The sequence below is a fragment of the Dermacentor silvarum genome, chromosome 6 (genome assembly GCF_013339745.2).
Source record: "Dermacentor silvarum isolate Dsil-2018 chromosome 6, BIME_Dsil_1.4, whole genome shotgun sequence".
NCBI lineage: Eukaryota > Metazoa > Arthropoda > Arachnida > Ixodida > Ixodidae > Dermacentor > Dermacentor silvarum.
The window spans coordinates 85650581-85670268 of NC_051159.1; positions in this window are offsets into that span (position 1 = coordinate 85650581).

The following is a 19688-nucleotide window of genomic DNA, read 5'->3' on the forward strand; positions in this document are numbered from 1 at the left end:
ATAGCGAAGCGCAGCCTCTGAGTACGAACTATCTTTGGGCGTCCCATGGCTTCTACTGATCGAGCGCCGCCGCGACCACGCTTGCATAGCTGTTGCCTCAAGGTCATCGCATACGGAGATCCAATCGTTATCACGGCGCATGCGCAGATCTCGGCGCGGCGGCGGCAACAGTTTGCGCGCAGTGTCTCCGAGCTGCTGCCGACGCCTCCCGCGTTTTCCCCGGCGCGAACGCGGGAAACGCGTTCGCTGTCGGCGCATGCGCTGTACACAGGCGGTACATTGCCCCAGGTGTTCTAGCAGCTGCTGTATAGTTCCCGCCGCGGTAGCTCAGTTAGCTAAGGCGTTGCGCTGCTGAACACGATATCGCGGTATATAATCCCGGCCGCGGCGGCCGCATTTCGATGGATGCGAAATGCAAAAATGCCCGTGTGCTTGCGTTGTAGTGCACGTTAAAGAACCCCAGGGGGTCAAAATTAATCCAGAGCCCTCCACTACAGCGTGCCTCATAATCAAAACTGGTTTTGGCACGTAAAACCCCCGAAAGAACTTGCGGTTTAGTGAACTAGAATATCTAGTACACTGTAGCTGCGGCGTCGCTGGTTGCCATGATTACGGCGTGGCTGGCTTTCTGTGAAACACTATACTTTTTACGACTAGCTTGAAGAGCTTCGCTGTTAAAATTCATGAGACATTCCACTATGTGAAGGTGGATGATCGTTGAAGGTGTTTAGCGCACGACACAGAGGTGACACAGAATTTTTACCAAAGGTAGGAACATAATTATTGTGCGGATAGGCGGTCATCATGACGATAAGTACGCACACACACTCGCGTATCACCTCTGTAAATAAATCTGTCCGTCACGTAAGACGGACATGCACCCTTAAGTAATGTCTCATACCCCGTAAACGCGGCCTCCACATTACGACGACAGAACAGAAGTGAAATTCTACGCTGTTATGATGAGCGGCAACAGAGTCAGCTGTGGAAGAAAACAACGACGACGAACGCGTGAGCAGTGGCACGAGCGCGTTCGCGCGGTTGCGTCGAGGGGCACCAACCCTTTCCCCTTGGTTGCCTTAACAGGCGCGCATATGTCACGCACTACGTCTAACAGATACACATTGCTTTAGACACAGGTGGCCGTTATACCGAGCTCCGACGCGAGCGGCAATATGCATGTGCTTTTAACGCGACAGCGTTAAGGATCCCGTGTCGCAGAAAATCCGGCCTCGGCAACCGGCGTCGGCGTGCGATGTCGGCGGGTGGCGTAGAAAATCATCTCCAACCACCCCGACTGCGCTGGCCCTCCACGTGGTGCAAGGTTTTGGTGAACAAAATTGAATTTATCACAGTGAAATTCATCAGACAAAGGGCCAAGTACGACTTTACCATTCGGCGTCGTATTCGCCGTCGGATTGTTTACCAATCGGCGTCGCATTGTAATTTGAATGTACGAGAAAAACCTAATTCTGCTATGAGGAAACTCAAACACAAACCCCTTTTCCAGCATTTCTACCAGACCTACAGCCACGCGTTCGGGTACCTTACTTGCGAAAATGATATCCAGATGGCGCTGGCATCCTAGGCAGGTTAGGGTGCCTAGGCACCCTAAGGCAGGTCAAATTGGGACTTCGCCTGCTAATTCGTTAGGGACACGCGCGCGCGTCGGGCAATGGCAAACAATTATTAAGTTAATGAAAAAAGGTGCTAGGGCCTTCACATTTTATGATAAGACCACATTTTATTATAATCGCACAGAGCTGATCTACGTCATGACAAAGTCGAGAAAACATGGTCACTGCTTCCAGCGCTGTTTGCACACTCTGTTTTGGTAACAGAGCTAGAAAGGTAACTTTTTGTCGATGCATATCTTAGCCACTGATGACGTTCTTAAATCGCGTAAATGGCTCTTTCCCCCGACACCGCCCCCCTCCAATGCTAGCACTGCACTTCTGGCGTTGATATCACTAATAGAAGGTAAATGAATAATATTTTTCAATTGAGAACGATCACGAGTGAAAGGTCATCATCAGCATATATTTATGTCCACTGCAGGACGAAGGCCTCTCCTTGCGATCTCCAATAACCCTTTCTTGCGCTAGCTGATTCCAACTTGCACCTACAACTCAAGGTGTTGGTATGGACCCCAGTGTGACGCCGTAGTCTGTCTTAAAAGCTTCTCTGCCGATACTTCGGCCCTTATGAAATACTCCGTCGTATAAGCGACGTCACTTGCGAAGTGAAATCCGCGGGACACGAAGCCCAAGACGCCGCAACTCCATGGAAGTTGTACATGTTGTACGCGTGAAACTTTACCACGAGAGGTCATGAAAAAAAAAAAAAGTTAAAGCCCACAGGAACCCCTACTTTCTCTCACGCATCTGGCCGATGCATTATGGAGGGGGATAATGCCGCGACAATTTGGCCACATTCAATTTGCCCGCCCTTCGTATTGGACGCTGTGCACAATGAGGTTTAAACCTCCTTGGCTGTGCACGCCGTACCGTGGTGTTGTTCAGCAACAACAGACGGCGATCATCGTGGCACGAGTACCTAATTGGACCCGGCTCGCATGCGCCACGCGCACGAGGTATCACGCGAGAAGAAAGAAGAAGATGGTTCGACGCCAGTTTTAGAACGCGGCTGCCGTTCATTTTTCACGACCGCAGTGACTTTGAGTCGTAAGCACAGGCTCGCACTTAATAATATCGTTGTTTTATTAACCTGTGGTCCTCAACATCGTTACAGTATATTCTGTATCCAATATTTAACTTACTTGTTTCCAATTAAATAGATCACCTGGTATGTATTTTACATCGTAGTCTCTCGGTGATTGCTTTCTTCGAAGAAGTTGATTTGACGGACCGCGTTGCGAGTTGCGAACAAAGTGTCCGTGTATCTTTTTCTCTCTTTTTGTGATGAGACAAGGTCTGTAAAGCGTTCTGGGCTTTCAGTGTGTATACAAGGCCATTGATTTGGCAGTGAACAACTTCCCTCGATTTGAAGGTACTTACATAAATGTCCAGGAGAGCACCAATGGTTTCTTTGAATTGAACGCCAGCACCCGCCACTAGGAGGAGCACACCGCGTTATCCTTTGCACCACGTCAATGGGATGCTACCGGTAGAGGAGCCGCTGTCTGTCCTAGTGGCCCGTACAATAGAAGACGTTGGGTACGTTGTACGCGTCCAAACGAACTTGTTCTTCTAAAGTGACCATCCATTGGTGCGTTATTATTTATTTTTGTCATGTTCACGAGAAACTCATCAATGATGCAAATGTGGCGTACGTTACCACGGTAATGATAGTCATCAAACATGGGACGTACGGCTCCAGAATGGCAGATGCGCTAGTAAAACCTAGTTGGCGGACAACAATGCCGAACGCATCGATGCCGTCAATGCGAATAACAACGTCTAAACGACCCCACCACAATTTCTTTTGCGTAGTAGCTCACACGAGTGAGCATGACCTAGTGCCCTAGATATCAGCGATGAAATGTTGAGGAAAATATTCATTCTATTGCGCAAATATTGAGCATCACAAATGCTGAGCAACGAAATCATTTCGCCTGGGACATATTTTGCAGCAGAAGTAAAGGACTCTCAGGTAGATAATTTCCAGCTGTGGCCTTCGAAGCAACCCTTATGAAGACTTCAACGCTTGAACTTGAAAATCTGTTTGAGCTTACCATCCACGTTTATCCACCTTATTCACCTTAAGCTGCTACCTTATTCTTCAACCACCTCTTGCCAATCCACTCTTGCTCCTAAATTCTTGACATAGTTTGTGTTCGCAAGCAACAGACACGCCACGAAACAAAGGATATTAACGCGGTACAAGCGCTGCTCTTAATTATTTATTCCACAGCGCCCTCATGAAATATATGCGCACCTGGCGCTAATTTTATATGTCAAGTATGCACCAGCTAGACCCTCCGCAAGTCATTTTAAACCTAAATTCATTTCCATGATCCTGCAGCGGACGTGCAGCAGAAAAAAAGCAATCAGATAAGGGGGCGGTCACTACTGTGGTAAAACGCTCTTGTCACAGTAAATACATTCAAAACCGAAAGAGTACATGAAATCCGCTTTCTTTTTCTCTGACGTTCACACATCCCTTTTAAAGAACTTTTGTTAGTTACGGATTACTTCCAGAGAAAAAACCGTGATTAAGTTAGAGAAATATTGCTTTTTGTCATTTAAGTTTCAGAAGCAAACGATATGGACAGCGTTGCTTTCTGCTGCAAAGTAAACAATCATCACTTGTATAATATCTTTTTCAAAAGCGGCACTGTCGAAAACGTGGTGTGGTATATATGCCCTCTCCTGTGGGGCCATCTGTGGAGTACATTGTGCACTAAGTTATAATTTACTTGTTCTCAGAGTTTCCTTTATAATGAAGATGCAAAGAAAATCGGTAGATCTCATTCCTGTCTCTTATATAGCTTAACTAATCCATAATAAAAAGAAAGAGAATGACTTGATTACATTTGCAATTGCTGAAGGCTTTCTCCATTACATGGGAGCGTGGTTGGACGATTTATAATTGAGCTTAGTGTCGCCGGCACCCAGACGCTTGGGGTGCCATGCTTCGTCTTAAATGAATGGCACGATGAAAATTCACGCAGAAACTCCCCTGTCGGTTGTCTAAGTAAGCGTAAGCATTGTGCTACTTGCTCATCTCCACACAGGCCGCTGTAATTATCAATGTTATGAAACTTCGTCCAGCCGTAAACACTTATCGGTCGTTATCAACCTTATCGGACTTGATGCGACCCTTATCAACCTTATCGGACTCGATGCGAGCCTTATCAACCTTATCGGACTCGATGCGACCCTTATCAACCTTATCGGACTCGATGCGACCCTTATCAACCTTATCGGACTCGATGCGACCCTTATCAACCTTATCGGACTCGATGCGACCCTTATCAACCTTATCGGACACGATGCGACCCTTATCAACCTTATCAGACTCAAAAAGGGCCTTATCAACCTTATCAGACTCAAAAAGGGCCTTATCAATCCTTATTTGTTGGTATAAACCTTATCGCAATCGATCCGATTCTTATCAAACTTTATCTGTCCTTATCAATCTTACCGAACATGATCGGACCCTTATCAAATCTTATCGATCCTTATCAACCTTATCAGACTTCATCCGATCCTTATCAACCCTTATCGGTGCTTATTAAACCTTATCAGAATTGCTCCTATGATTATAAGCTCTTATCACTCTTCAGCACATTATCCACCCATGTCGAACCATTATCAACCGTGATGAGACCCATATAACCCCTCATCACTCCTTATCATCCTTACCAGCTCATTGACTGCCTATATGTCTGTGTTGTGCGACGTGAAGCGCATGAGCCCTCAGAGATCGGTGTCATTTCGGTGGGTGAAGCAACGCCCCAATGAAAGGCACATCCTGCTACCACCGAAACGTATCCGGCGTGTGTCGTTTGGCATTAAATTTCTGAAAATCAGAATTTTCCTGATGTCTACAATGCTCTAAGTCAGCTCTAAATGTGGTCCTAAAGATGGGTTTGATTCAACCATCACCCAACCTTTCAACGAAGTCTTAATAGAAACTGTTCTCCTTTGACAATTATTTTGAACCACCGATACAACACATTCATAAGTTCAGCTATATTCACCGTCTGCAAGCGTTGGTGTTTAGCCCATACGGGTCTAAATATATTATCACGCCTCATAGGCTCATAGGTAGAAGCCCACATAAAGGTAGCAAATATTCTATGGAAACATTGAATGTAAGTCCGGGCGCAATGATGTATCTGCAGTGCATAAAATATTTATTGCGATAGCAACTATATGAGCACTCCAAGCGCATTCCTGCCGTCGCCGTCGCCTTGTCGTTACCATGAGGTCCCGTATAAAGTCCAACGGCGATAAAATTGTCGCCGCGCGCCGTATGCTGTATGTGCGAGTGAAAGCGCGTGAGAGACACGCGCTTTCACGGAGAGCGAACGCACGGCGGAGAGCAAACGCGGCGTCTCCCGTCGTGCGAAAGGCCGTGGGGGGATGGGAGGGAGGGAGGGGAGGCTACGTTTAACTGCGGCACTAAATGCGTACCTTGCGACTGGGCCCAAGGGGAACTGGTGACTCGATCTCCCACGCGCTTGCTCACGCCAGCGTTTCACAGTGCTTGTCTGGGGTCATCGAGTGTGATCTATTCATGTTGCTTGTGCGCGCTGACACCATGCTTGTTAACTCAGTTAGTAAGCTAATGTGTCCAAGCTTTATCAGCCGATAAACTACTATCCTTTCTCCGTATACTCTACTAGTAAATTTGCTGTCGCCATTGATACTTCGCCTTTCGGCGAAACTGCAACTTTTTATTTGTAGTCAGGAACAAGTTACAAGCCGTCGCCCTACCAATATAGAAAGCCGGTGTGGCGTAAACGTATCCGCATGGTTATGAAGTGCCGGTACACGTTCCCGCCAGAAATATGCACTAAGCTTTTACGGCATGAAAGGGAACTCCAAGATTTTTAAATGGCACGGTTGTCCATTCTGTACCAGCATAGTGAGTTAGTGTACATCTTCACATACCTAAACTAAAGACCTGAGCTTTTTAACGAATTCTTATGGCCACCTAGAAACCATACCATATTTTTCAGTCAATGATAGAACTTTGTCAATGCTTGGTTTGTCTGAGAAGAAAAAGGCAAGATCATATGCGTAAGGCAATACTTTGAGTTCGTTCCCCAAAATATTAAAACCATGAATGTCACTGTACTTTAGAATGCTTATTCGCAATGACTTTAAATAAAGGGCAAATAGAGGTGGCTGGTGGACTGGGTCTGGTGCATCTATTTGTGCGACAGATTGCTTTGTCGTTTCTTCTTTTTCGAGACATTTCATACCCAATATTCAGGTCACTCATACAAGTTAACTTAGTAAATGCTTTACCCAACCAGGTAGTTTCATCCCAATATTCTGAACGAGCTTGTTTGTGGCGATTATGTATGAGGTTATTTCGCTGTGCTCTTGGTTCTATTTTCAACTGAGTATCTCTACACAGCGTCCAGAAAACAACCCTATAAAAATTACACATAAATCATTTTCCCACTTCTCCTTTACCGTTCTACATTCTTCAGTCTGCCAAGGCATGACGTACTTCAGCGAGTCCGCAAGATGCCTTTATTCCCATGTACGAAAACATTTTTCTTTAATTTAAACAGTGTAATATTACGTGTGAGAACTTTGTTGAAAAAGAATGCATTTTTGTATCCACTGTGCATTGTCGCCTTTGCGATGCACCCGAGGACTATAGAGCATTGCTTCATAAGTTGTAAAGACGCAATATTATTTTGGAATGTGCTTCAAAGAACTCTTAAGAATGACTTCATTTTAAATCAGCACACGATCCGACACATGACTGGACCCTACGATGAAGACATGCCATTCGATATGTTTTTGCTGATAGGACTACATAGCTTTTGGAAGACACGCACGTTGGACTGAAACGCTTAACCTGTTGTTTCATCTAAATTTCAATATGCTCAAGTGACTGGTCACTTTAAGGACATGTATGACTTAACAGAGTTGCATCCGGACTGGTACCACCTCTTGATAAGTTGCTTGTCGTTGCCACTTTTTAAAGTTCAAAGCTACTTGTAGTTTTTATGTGGCGCATGGTGTGCTCAACGTGATTTATAGGTCCTTTCTATGCCATGAATAAAAGATGTGTTGGTTAGTTCTCGCACGTTTTTTGAGTGTAGTCCGTTTCTCGCATATACATGATGCGATAAATACCATGTAAGAAAAACAAGTAGGTGTTTAGCCCAGTGGATAAGTCACCCTGCTTTTGAGCGTCGAGCCGTAGGTTCAAAACTCACCACCGCCAACTGTTTTCCTTTGCAAGTTATTTTTTATACACAATAATTTCCTTATAGCGAGTCGTCTTACGTGACAGACGGATGGATGGACGGGTTTCCTCGCGTTGGGTTCGCATAATAGAAACGCTTACGCATTAAATAAGAAATTGGTGGTCTTGTCCATGCCAAGGCTTGACAATTTCTTCGTGTGGCGTCGCGGAAGAAACCTCCCCAGAGAAAGTTTGTTTCCATCTGCTTTCACCCGCTGACAGCTGAGTAATGGTGGGTACAAGAGGCTTTCACCCTAGAAGGACAAGTGCACCGCACGCCTTGAATTGACGTCACTTCGAATGGACAGAAAAGGGTCAACATGGCGGAAGAAATCATTTCCCCCCAACGATATGGAAATTCTTTACGCGCAGGAAAGAATCTACCGAGATAGAAATTTGAAGAAACCATACAACGCCACTTTCGAAGGACTGCCGACAAAGCGGAGAGCCATGAAAAGAAGCGAGCCGAAGTAAAAGCGGCGCGTTTGTAGGCGAGGATTCTGGCCGCAGCTCGGCAGGCCCAAAGCGGCGTATGGATTCCTTCCCCAAGGCAGTAAAATACATTCGACGAGTGGCCGCCCTTGTCGCTTTCGTCCTATATCGGCGAATCTCGAGGGCCCGTTGCCCAACAATTGCCGGTACATGCATTGCCTCAGCCCACGCACACACGAGGCTCATCTTTCCTTTTCATCGTTCCTGTTCCTTATTTTGTCTACCTCGGGAGACCTCGACAGCAACTCGTTGGAGAACAACATTGTGCGGTTGGCTTGCGGGTGACAAAGCGCGCTGCTGCCTATTGTGCACGCAGAAACCTCAGTGTTCAATATAGGAATGGCGCACGCAAGTAATGTAAAGGCTACACAAGAAATATGGCGCAGAGAACGGCCATTGAAGGTCCGCAGGAGCCTAAAGCAGTGAAAGACATGGCATAATGCCAAGCAGGTGAAGGACCGCGTCCCTAAAGGATTAACTGTTTTACTCAGTCACCTTTCTTTTGGTGATCCTTGATAGGCTGATAAACCTTAATCGACGTCACGACAAATGCTATCCACTGTTACTTCTATATTTTAAACCATTACTGAAGCTATTGTTCTTTTTTCTATGTATTAGTACAGGTAACAGCTTATGCGCTGCTGCTAGGATCGTGCTATTTGGGTTTGTCAATGGTGAAGACCCTAACAATAAACGGATCCAGCAAATGTAGCTGGATCTTGCACGAAGGCAGAAGCCTTAACAACCAGATATAGAAACCAAAAACATAATAAACACCCGTAACTCATTTAGTTAGCTTGGAACTCGCCAACTTCGCGATGTCATGCCTGGGTATTTTAACATTTCACTGTTTTATGGTTTGCCATCTGGTTTGCGAACGTGTGATTAAAGAGAGAATCGAAGGCGGGGAGATTAGATTGTGTTCTATACTCTACACATGTGTAATCGCAGAGGAGTACCAATAATACGGGACAGAAAGTTTCATCTATACGGGAATACGCGCATAGCAACCCCTCGAGGCAATTGACACTTAGTAACGCTCCCCTACGCGTTTTGACCAATCAAATGTGAAGCCGTGCTACCACTGGGAGTCGCATCTAAACAGCGCGATGCACGCCGGAAAATTCGTATTGGACATTTATGCGTGCAGAATAAAAAACAGGTACTTCGTTCTATCCTGGCATTTGTAGGTGTGCAACTTAGTTTAGTAAATAGAATGTCACCATTCATGCTTTCTTTGTCATTAAAAAATATTACAAAAGAAATACAGGAAGAAAAAACATGTTGTGTCGGAATGAGTAAGAGGGCAACGAGTGATAGTATTCCGGATTTCACTGGCGCTCGCATCTAAAATGTTTCAAAAACCAAGACGCAGGGTAGGCATGGGAGAAATAGGTTTATGAAAAGGAGGAAGACAAGGGGGTTGATGTCGAAATGAGCAAATATATAAACACTTTAACGGCGCACAGTACTCGAAAGGAGGGGACTGAATATAGATCACAGGAATGAAAACGCAAGTAAACAAGACTTCATTCCTTCTTCAGATCTATCTTTGCATACACCAGTCAATTCAATTTCTCTTATCTTTCATTCTTTCACAGCGGACAGCCGGTGCCGGGATTTGAATTTTTTATCTTGGAGCACACGCTCGCAGCAATACGAACAGCACGGGGCTCTTGGAAAGTGCATACGGTGTGAGCAGCGTCAGTAAAAGACCGTTAGGCCGTCACTGTGAGACTCGTTCCAGGCCGACTGGGGGGGAGTGCCCTATCCAGGCGCCTTTCCTCCCCCGAAAGCTCTGGCATTTCAAATCCAGCTTTCCCGGAAGCCGGAAGGCGCTGTGACCCCAGCGGCTGTAAACAGTGTGGCCGGCGACGGGGTCGATTTTTAGGGCTGCCGCTAGCCAACGTAGGGAGCAACCGCCTGCCATGATCCTCTGGTGGCCTCGGAAACATGACTGAGAGTCGCCGTTGGCAGTATGCCACGTGGACGTGACCGGAGAAGGGGATGGGGGGTGGTAGGGGGGTGCTAAGGGTGAGTATGTGGCGAAGGAGGGGCAGTGCAACGCTGGCTACCCTGGCCTCCGGAACACAACGTCGGTTGGCCTTTCGGAAGCCCCATTGGGACAATGCGCCGACTACAAAAGGAACGTGCTCTCATAGTCCCGCTTTGTTTACCATCGCGCGACTGCTGTCCTGCCAGTGCACTTACGCTGGCCTTGTCCTCCTCCCCGTCTTTTTTTTTTTCTTGCTCTCGCGGTACTGTTACCCCGTTGAAACTCGAGAATCGTCGCTTAGCTTCGTTATGTTGTTTCCGAACAGCTCGTATTCGCGCACTCGTCTCTGCCGCTGACGCTGCCTGTCTCGTCTTGCCATTGTGACATTGTTCCGGCTTATCCTCGTCTTAGTGCATTATGTCGGAAATGTTTACCCCACGTGGGAGAGCTGCCTGCGACTGCAATAATAAGTGCTAAAAAAAAACAAGAAGTGATAGACGTTGAGCTTGACGTTTCACTTTTGTGGGTGCCAATTCTGTGCGCTGTAGTGACTTTTATCCGCTGTTTCTAACCTATTTTTCCCGTAAGTGCGTTGTGCCGTAGCTTAATTCTAGTTACCAGGGACAGAGAGCGTAGGAGGCTCATGAATCTTTCTACAGAACTAAAGAAACCAAGTAAAACCTTCAGCGCAGGTGACAATTTTGTCTTTTTTTCGAATAAGTGAAGTCCACTAATGATTACGAATACAAGAACATTATCTGTTTCCCGCCTATTAACTTTTACCTAAGGAAATTATATTTTTAAATATTTCGTCAAAGTTAGAAAGTTCGTGGAATGGGAGTAAAAGTATCTATAATTAATTTCATAATGTTTGTTTCGGAGTTACGCCTTCTTGCGGGCCCTTAAAAGACACAGTTTAAAAAGTAAACATTGATAAGCGTTTGGGGAACGAATGCCATGCTCGGCACAACGTCAAAAGTAGAAAATACCTCAGATATGGTCGTGTTTATGAATGATCAGTAATTAATAAAAATAAATGTCCGGAATATGACGCAATTATTTACGGAGAGTTTCCACTGCTAGCAGTGCCTTATAGTCATTTTCATTCTGTTTTGATTCCTTCTTTTATTCCCTTCGTTGTTTCACTGTTAATATTTTGCTCTTGACGTTGCAACCTCTCTTATTTTTTTTCGATACGTGCGGCAGCTTCTTGCTCCCTCTATTAGATTCACATTAACTCGTGAATGAAAGAAAATTTGGTTTATTTTCGCTTTCTAAGTATAAGTTTTTCTTGTCGCAGGAAATGTCAAACAGTTTATCACACGACTTCGTTTGTACACAGGCGAAATAGGCTGTAGAAGAAACCCACCAATTCCTTCATGCATTCCCTGCCGATAGATCCTTCGTTCCAGCGAAACCTTACGGCACGCGCTAAGTGATATTTGATACTCCATCAGCTTGTCGTTAACCTGATACGCCCAGTGAAACGCATGTGCTTATTCACCGACCAAGTTACAGCTAATTGACGAATCCACAAGAGAAATCAATGAAAAACAAAAGAAAGACAACCTCAACTAATGGCCATTGAACAAGCCTTTTCTGTATTCTTGCAAATTTATAATTAGCACTGCTTCTAATGTGCAATTTTTCATTGTCGGGTTTGCAAAAACACCTTTAGCAGCACAAAGGAGCAGCCTCAAGCGTGGTACATACTCACAATACAGTATGCGCCAAGAATTAGGCAGTTGAAGGAAAACAACGAAAAAAGCCTCGATGGCGTCAGTGGTAACAACAATGACGCAGCGATAACGCCACGTAGTTTATACAGTCTATAGCTCACAGTATCGACAGCCAAGTTCCCAGTGCGGCAAATGTACAAGAGAAAAAACATCTCATATCTTGTGGGCGGCAGTGCGTCATTTCACTGTTGACGTGATTTGCAGTAGAAGTTTGGACTTCAGAGTCAATTAATGCCCAGACGGGCTCTTAAAACTACTCTCGGAGCCCTAAAAGTGAGAAGCCTTTAACACAGCAACTTCTTTATCCTCAGTGCTTTAAACATTTATTTACTAATGTTTACGTTTACTAATGTTTACATTTATTTACGTAAGGAAACTTACTATTTAAAGGTCAACTGAAATGACACGCTGCCCAAGCATCAGCCAGGTGGGTGCTTGGACGTTTTTCCTGCTGATTAATGGAAGCAGGCAGTATCACTGTTCTGCACCACTTTTCAAAACTTATTGCACTAACCAAAACCCAATCTCCCCGCATAATTAGATACAAATAAAAGAAAATGAAAATAAACATGATCCAACATAATTATCTGAATCAAGTATATTGAAATCGTAAAATGTTGAACCACCGAAAAAAAATACCACAAGCCTAAGGCCTAACAGCTGCTAACATAAGTTTCCATAATGCTCTGGGTCTCAACTAAATGAATCTAGCCTACTACGTCGACGTGAGGGGTCCGAAAGTGCTAAAGTGCTAAGTATGTACGTGCGTATTTCGAACTCCTCAACAGAGGAAATTGCGTACACCGCCAAGAAGAAGGTTTTATCAAAGAAAAATTTATCATTATCGGTTAAACAATTGTCATTTACGTTTCTTTATATTTTCACTCTAAATTATTACATCACGACTACACCAATTTCCACAACCAACCGCCCTCTAATCGCTGGCTTCTTATCCAGTTCCCCAGTAGTGAGTGAGCTACGAAGTTATTCCCCGCAGCCTGAGCTTATTTGAGAGAAAAGTAGGCAAACAAACCCAAGATGCTTTTTGCAGTGGCCAAACGCTGCTGTCGAAGTAAATAAGTTCAGAAACGTAAGAATCGCTCAAGCCTGCTGCCGTTTATTTACCATAATCTTTTAAACCCCATTGATAACTTCAACTCTCCATCTTCAGGTGAACCTGTGCCTCTTTGTTTGTATTTTCACGAGACAGGAATATCTCAAGTACATATTGCCTCACCTGTAGTGCGGCAAGAATGATGACGATAAGGAAATATAACGACATTTAAAAGAAACATAAGGAAAAAAAATGGCTGTGGCTTAACTCAGTTATGCCTAGGTGTGCGTAGCGAGAGGTACGGTTAATCTTATTGTTTAGTATGGTTCTCTCTACGGTTACACCTTTATCGTTTAGCTTCGTACGTCTGGGTGTTTAGCTTTGGTTGTTAGCTCTCGTTAAGTTATGGTTACAATAAAGACTAGACATTTTCAAAGTTCAACGCATTTATTTTGAAAGTCTTCATCTTGTTGTTTCTCAATTGCCACAAAAACGGCCCGATAGTCGGTGAGGCGGGAGGATAAGGGGTTGTCATCCAGTGACTTGAACACGTTTCGGGTGCTATCCTCATGTGAATCCACTCGCCTGGCCACTTCCTACTTACGACGCTTCTCGAGGCGTGCGGCTCGTTCTTCCTCCATCTCCTCGGCTCGCTGCCTCCTCTTGGTTTCGTTCCTAAGACGAAGCCTGGCTTCTTTCAGTCGCTCCCACACGCTTTCTATATCTGCCGACGAATTCCACCGAGCCGCCCCTTCTACATATACGATGCAACGCCGGCTCCTCCTCTGTTGTTGCAACATGGTTTCACCGGCTCCTCCTCTGACGTCATGCCAGATGGCGCGGCGAGCGGTGCTGCCAGCTGCAGTGGTTGCTAGGCACCGGCTCAGCTCGCGGTGCGGCCACCGGCCACAGCGAAACGGCAAGAATACGGCCAATGTAGCTCGCACTACAAAGAAAAAAAATATCGCAGTTTCACCCGAAAGGCGAAGCATCAATTGCGATAGCAAATTAGTACAGCTATACGAAGTAAGGATAGTAGTTTGATCAGTTGTATGAACTTGGACATGTAGCAGAACCAGCAACGAGTAGAACTGTTGTCGACCCCGTCGGCGTTTTGCCCGTGTTCGCACCGAACGCGCGCAGCGTTGGTGACGGTTGCCGGTGCCTCTGGCGTCGGCTAGGAGGTTTTCGACGAGATCAGAACAGGACACTCGCCAAGCAGCGTCGGAAGTCTTTACCACCTTCACGCCTCGCCACGTTTTTATATAATACGCATTTGTTGCCGCAGCTATACGTCGCCTCCCCTCCCTCCCGTTCCTCCACGGCCTTTCGCGCGACGGAAGAAGTCGATGCGACTCTCGTAGCATACACTGACGCCAGTGTTAAAATGTACCACGATTCACACAGTTCTCCTGTGCCCATTGATACCCGAGGCAGGCCAGACGTGCTCGTATGTTGCCGATCCTGCGCCGCCGGCTTATCTTGCCGAGCTTGCCGCCATACGGGACCGCTTGGCCACGTTGCTCCTTTTTGTTCAAGCTGCTCGATATTATCAGCTCATCATTCGCACGGACTCGTCTCAAGCCATTCACGACATACGTAGGGTACCTCGGTCCCCTCTTCTCTCGGATAGCATTCACCGTATTGCTGCCACAACGAATTTTGTGATACGCGTCCAGTGGGTGCCTCGAGGAGCCCTGCCGGGTCTACTTTAAGCAGATTTGGCAACCCACCCTGACAACATAACGTACCCACTTTCGCATCTTTCTGAAGACGCCTGCGGAGAACTGCTCCGGGAAAAAGAAAACCTCCGACGTACCACACAAGCTCTTATACCTCCGTGTGAGTCAGACCTCCCTGGTGGATTAACCCGCCGAGAGGAGGTTACGTTACGCAGGCTGCGTGTCGGTGTCGCGCTCACCCCGTCTGCAGCCGCTCTCTGGGACAACAGTATCGCGGTCCCTATGATACATTGTGCCTATTTTGTGACACTACAATTCAAAATGTGACAGTGACACACCTATTATGGACGTGCCCAGGACTTCACCTAAGCCATCTCCGCCACCTGCGGGCAACAACAGGCCTTCAGCCTGGCCTCCCACCCGACCTTGAACGTTGGAGTTATGGACCATATCATCGTTGACTTCTACATTTTTTGCATGAGTCAAGTCTGTTCGTTTATTTTTGATATGCTGTGTATTATGCCTAAGGGCAAGCTTTCTAAATTACAAAAAAAAAAAATGTCGCGTTTGCTCTCCGCCATGCATTCGCTCCCTGTGAAAGCGCGCGTCCCTCGCGCGCTTTAACGGGGAGCGACAGAAAATGACAGAAAAATGTCATTTTGGCTTTAACAAACTCCATTTTCTCGGCCACGTCGTCAGTCACGAAGGTTTGCGGCCTGACCCAGACAAAATAGATGCTCTCACAAAGTTCCCCATACCATCTGACATGAAGGCAGTGAGACGATTCTTGGGCCTGAGCGCCTATTACCGACGGTTTATTGCGGACTTTTCATGCATAATTTCCTCATCGTTGACGCAAAAAACAAGAGACGATGTTCACTTCCTGTGTGGTGAAAGAGGGCAAGTGGCATTTAGCGAGTTACGTCGTCTGGAGACGCCTCCTAGTTTTTGCACACTTTGACCGGGACCCTCCGACTAACAGTTCATACCAACGCGAGCAATGTAGATCTGGGTGGCGTGCTCGCGCAATGGCAAGACGCCTCCGAAAGAGTGATGGCTTGCGCCAGCAGACGTCTCTTCGCACTGAAGAAAACTACTACTTTACGGAGAAGGGATGCCTTACCGTAGTGTGGGCCGTTATCAAATTTCACTCTTATTCGTCCTGGTAGTTCATTCACCTGTCATCAACGACCACCATTCCCTCTGTTGGGTGATTGACCTAAAAGACCCATCTGGCCGATTGGCGCGCTGGAGCCTAGGCTTCAGCAGTTCGACCTGAGCGTCGTATAGAAATCAGGGAAAAAGCACATTGACGTCGGCTGCTTCTCTCGGTCCCAAATTGAGGCCACTGTCACCGTAGAGTTCATATAATCAACTATGTCTGTCACCTAGGATAAGGAAACGCACGCTGCATTCTTGGGAGTCGTCGATACATTTACCATTTCACGGCAGCAGCGCGATGAACTAGAACTGCTTCCACTCACTGTATAGAGGACACTGTCCTCTATAAGAACTGTTCTCCCATGAGCAGCACCTACTTACTGGTCGTGCCTGCTTCAATTCGCAACGAAATTCTAACAGCGTGTCATGATGATGTCACGTCAAGTTATCTAAGCTACGCACGAACATTGTATCAACTGTGATGCAAGTGTTATTGTCCGAAGCTGCCAGCCGCTGTTAAACATCACGTACGCACTTGTCCTGACTTCCAAAGACGTAAAGCGCCATCCGACAAGCTGGGTGGTCTCCAACATCGTGTTGAGGTGCCGGCAATGCCGTTAGCTCAAATTGACATTGATTTTCTTGCACCATTTCCAACTTCTACTACGAGGAACAGGTGGATTATTTTCGCCACTGATTACCTCACCGGATATGCGGAGGCAAGCTACTGAGTGGGGCACAGAAGCTGAAGCAGCTCGATTTATTTTTGTCAGGAACGTCGTTCCTAAGCACGGTACACCAGCGGTAGTAATTACTGACAGGGGAATCGCGTTCACGGTAAAACTTCTAAACACAGTTTTCTAGTTAAGTGGCACAGCCTACCGGAAAACAACAGTCTATCATGCTGAGACGAATGGACAAACAGAGCGTCTGAACAAGACATTCGCAGACATGCTATGCATGTACGTCGACGTGGAACATGAGAACTGGGACGAGATTTTGCCTTATGTAACCTCCGCAGATAACATCGCTCGACAGGGAATGACTCGTATGATACAGTTCAGCTTGATACACGGCTGCGACAACGTTGGATGCAATGCTGCCCCACGACTGTGACGACATTCATGCAGATGCTGATGCATTTACTCAAAGTGCCGATAAAGCCAAAGAACTTGCACGTGTATGCATCCGCCACTATAGCAACACCAGGATGCAACGCGGCACAATAATCAGCACAGATTCGTCGCCTAGACAACCGACGAGAGAGTGTTTGTTTCGGTATGAAGACGGCGTCAGGGACTTTCTGTAAAACTGCTAAGGCAACATTTTGGGCTGTGCAGAGTGATCCGAAGCCATGCACGACGCGAACTGCGAGCTCGTGTGAGATGGATGAAACTTGCTCGCGGAAGCCGAAAGCCCGAAGTGGTGCATGTGGTGCGCATGAAGCCGTACCTATCCAAGTGACTTACGTTTTAATGCTTTGTGCAAGTCCACGCTTAAGTTGCGCTTCAAGACAGTGCCTCCTTTGCAAAGGAGGCAAATGTCGCATTTGTAGTGCGGTAAAGATGATGACGATGAAAAGATATATCGGTATTTAAAGAAAACACGGTGAACAAGCGTCTTGCGCGTGGTATTATATATACCGTTCTTGTTACTGTTCCAGCTGACTAGTGCTTCTGTCTCTTCGAGTTTCAGATGCCGCGACAATATTGTTATTGCACTCTGGAAACTGCTCTTCTAGCACTCGCGGCTCTGAACCAAATGAAATGGTTTGCGACCGCTTAACTCGCCGATAACACAGTCTTTACAGTTGCAATGTTTATTAGAATAACGGAGGTATGTTCCGAATTTAGCTGTTGTCTGCATTTTCTAAAGAACAAATCCCAAGAAAGCAGCGCGGCAAGTTGAAATGTCCAAAATGTTTTGTGCGTAAGAAACGCAACAAAAAAAAAAACGTCGATTTCGTATACTGAACCTGACCAAAGCGAATGGTTATCGTATTTTCTCGGTTTTAAATAGGCCACATTACAGACAGCTCCAGATATTAGTCATGGGCAGGTCGCCATGCTTTCTACTACCTTGATAATTCCGCCGTTCGGCCTACCGATGGACCAATAGCTGCGCTGCACGTGTCTAACGAACGAGTCCGCAATTACTTCTCTTTCAGCTCTTCACCGAAATATCGAAACCATTCAAATGGGAGAGGGGGGTGGAGATGGTTACGACAACACTCAGGCCATCGAGCCCGCCACAGTCGGTGCACTCTACAATTATGTATGGCTTTACGGCTAGAAAATGTTGCATCAGGGGAGAGCTCACGTTTCCCATACCTGTACTCCATTTGCATACACCCTCTCCTTGAGCAACACAAGCGTGTCTGCATCGTTTCAACGCCCTACAGATCTTAACAGTCGAGCAGGTCGCCATGCGAACGTTGAAAGGGCGAACTTCAATTACAACGATTTCTATGGCCTAGCCACAGAACACCCTGGCGCACGCATATACGTAAAGCAGCGCGCATGCCGTCGTTAGCGTATAAATAGCTTTTTTTTGTTGTGTTCAAACCTGTATGACGATTCGGTGAGCTAAACGGTTCGCTAGTACTAACGAGTCTAGATATAACTACAGGACTACGATATAAGAGCACGTTTTGTATAGAGCCCTACAAAAGCCGCTGAAAATGGTTCATGGTTAAGTGCTTTTGGTCTCGCTATGTGCTTTCCACTCAAAGGTTCCCAGGAGTCCTTGAAGAGTCGTGGTTCTATTAGCTTGTGAAACATCAATAGGTTCCATCCAAACCATATTACTTCAGTGAATTTTGCGCATTCGCAAGCGCTTTGTTGACTACATTTACTAAAAGCAATTCAAATAAGCGAACAGAAAAAAATTCGTGCAAGTAATGTACTGTGGTAAGCAGAATATTTTCTGCCAATGAAGCCTTGATTTATTGCTAAGCTCTTCACTGATAATTAAGTGTTTCGTAGTATTTGAAACCTATCACACGCTAATATATATGGAAAAAGGTGCTGTGGCACGTACACGCGCACACGCACACACGCGCACACGTACCACACACGCACCACACACGCGCACACACGCAAGCGCGCACTTGCATGCATGCACAGACACGCACACGCACGCAGTCGCGCACACGCAAACGCATCTTTAAGAATAGTTGAGTTGCTTTATGCCTTTACTTTTTCCTTCTACTGTCCCAGCACTGCTGATTATGATGTGGACACATCATAATAATAGCCTATCCAATTCTGGACGCAATCTCGTTCGCTTTAGTTGCTTTGCTTTGGGAAGATCATGAATGCTAATGAGGAAAACACAACATACAGAGACGGAGAAAACGTTTTGGTGGCGTAAGCTCTGTCGATACGGCGAAACGGCCATCGAGGTCATTACTCAACGTGGCGCCGGCGCCAAAGCCCCTTTCGCAAGACAGGCCTGCCCTTCGGCAGCCCGAGTGTTCTTATGAGCAACTTCACGTTTTCGCACTTTAAATGCGTGGGGGCACGAATATTTCAGATTCCTTGAAGTGAGAGAGACGCATGTTCTTCCTCCTCGTGCCTTTTAACTTCTTTTCCGGCTCTTTTCTTCTCTATCTGTCGTTCACACTGCCAGTTCCTACCCCGTATTCTGCTTTTCTTTTTTCTGTC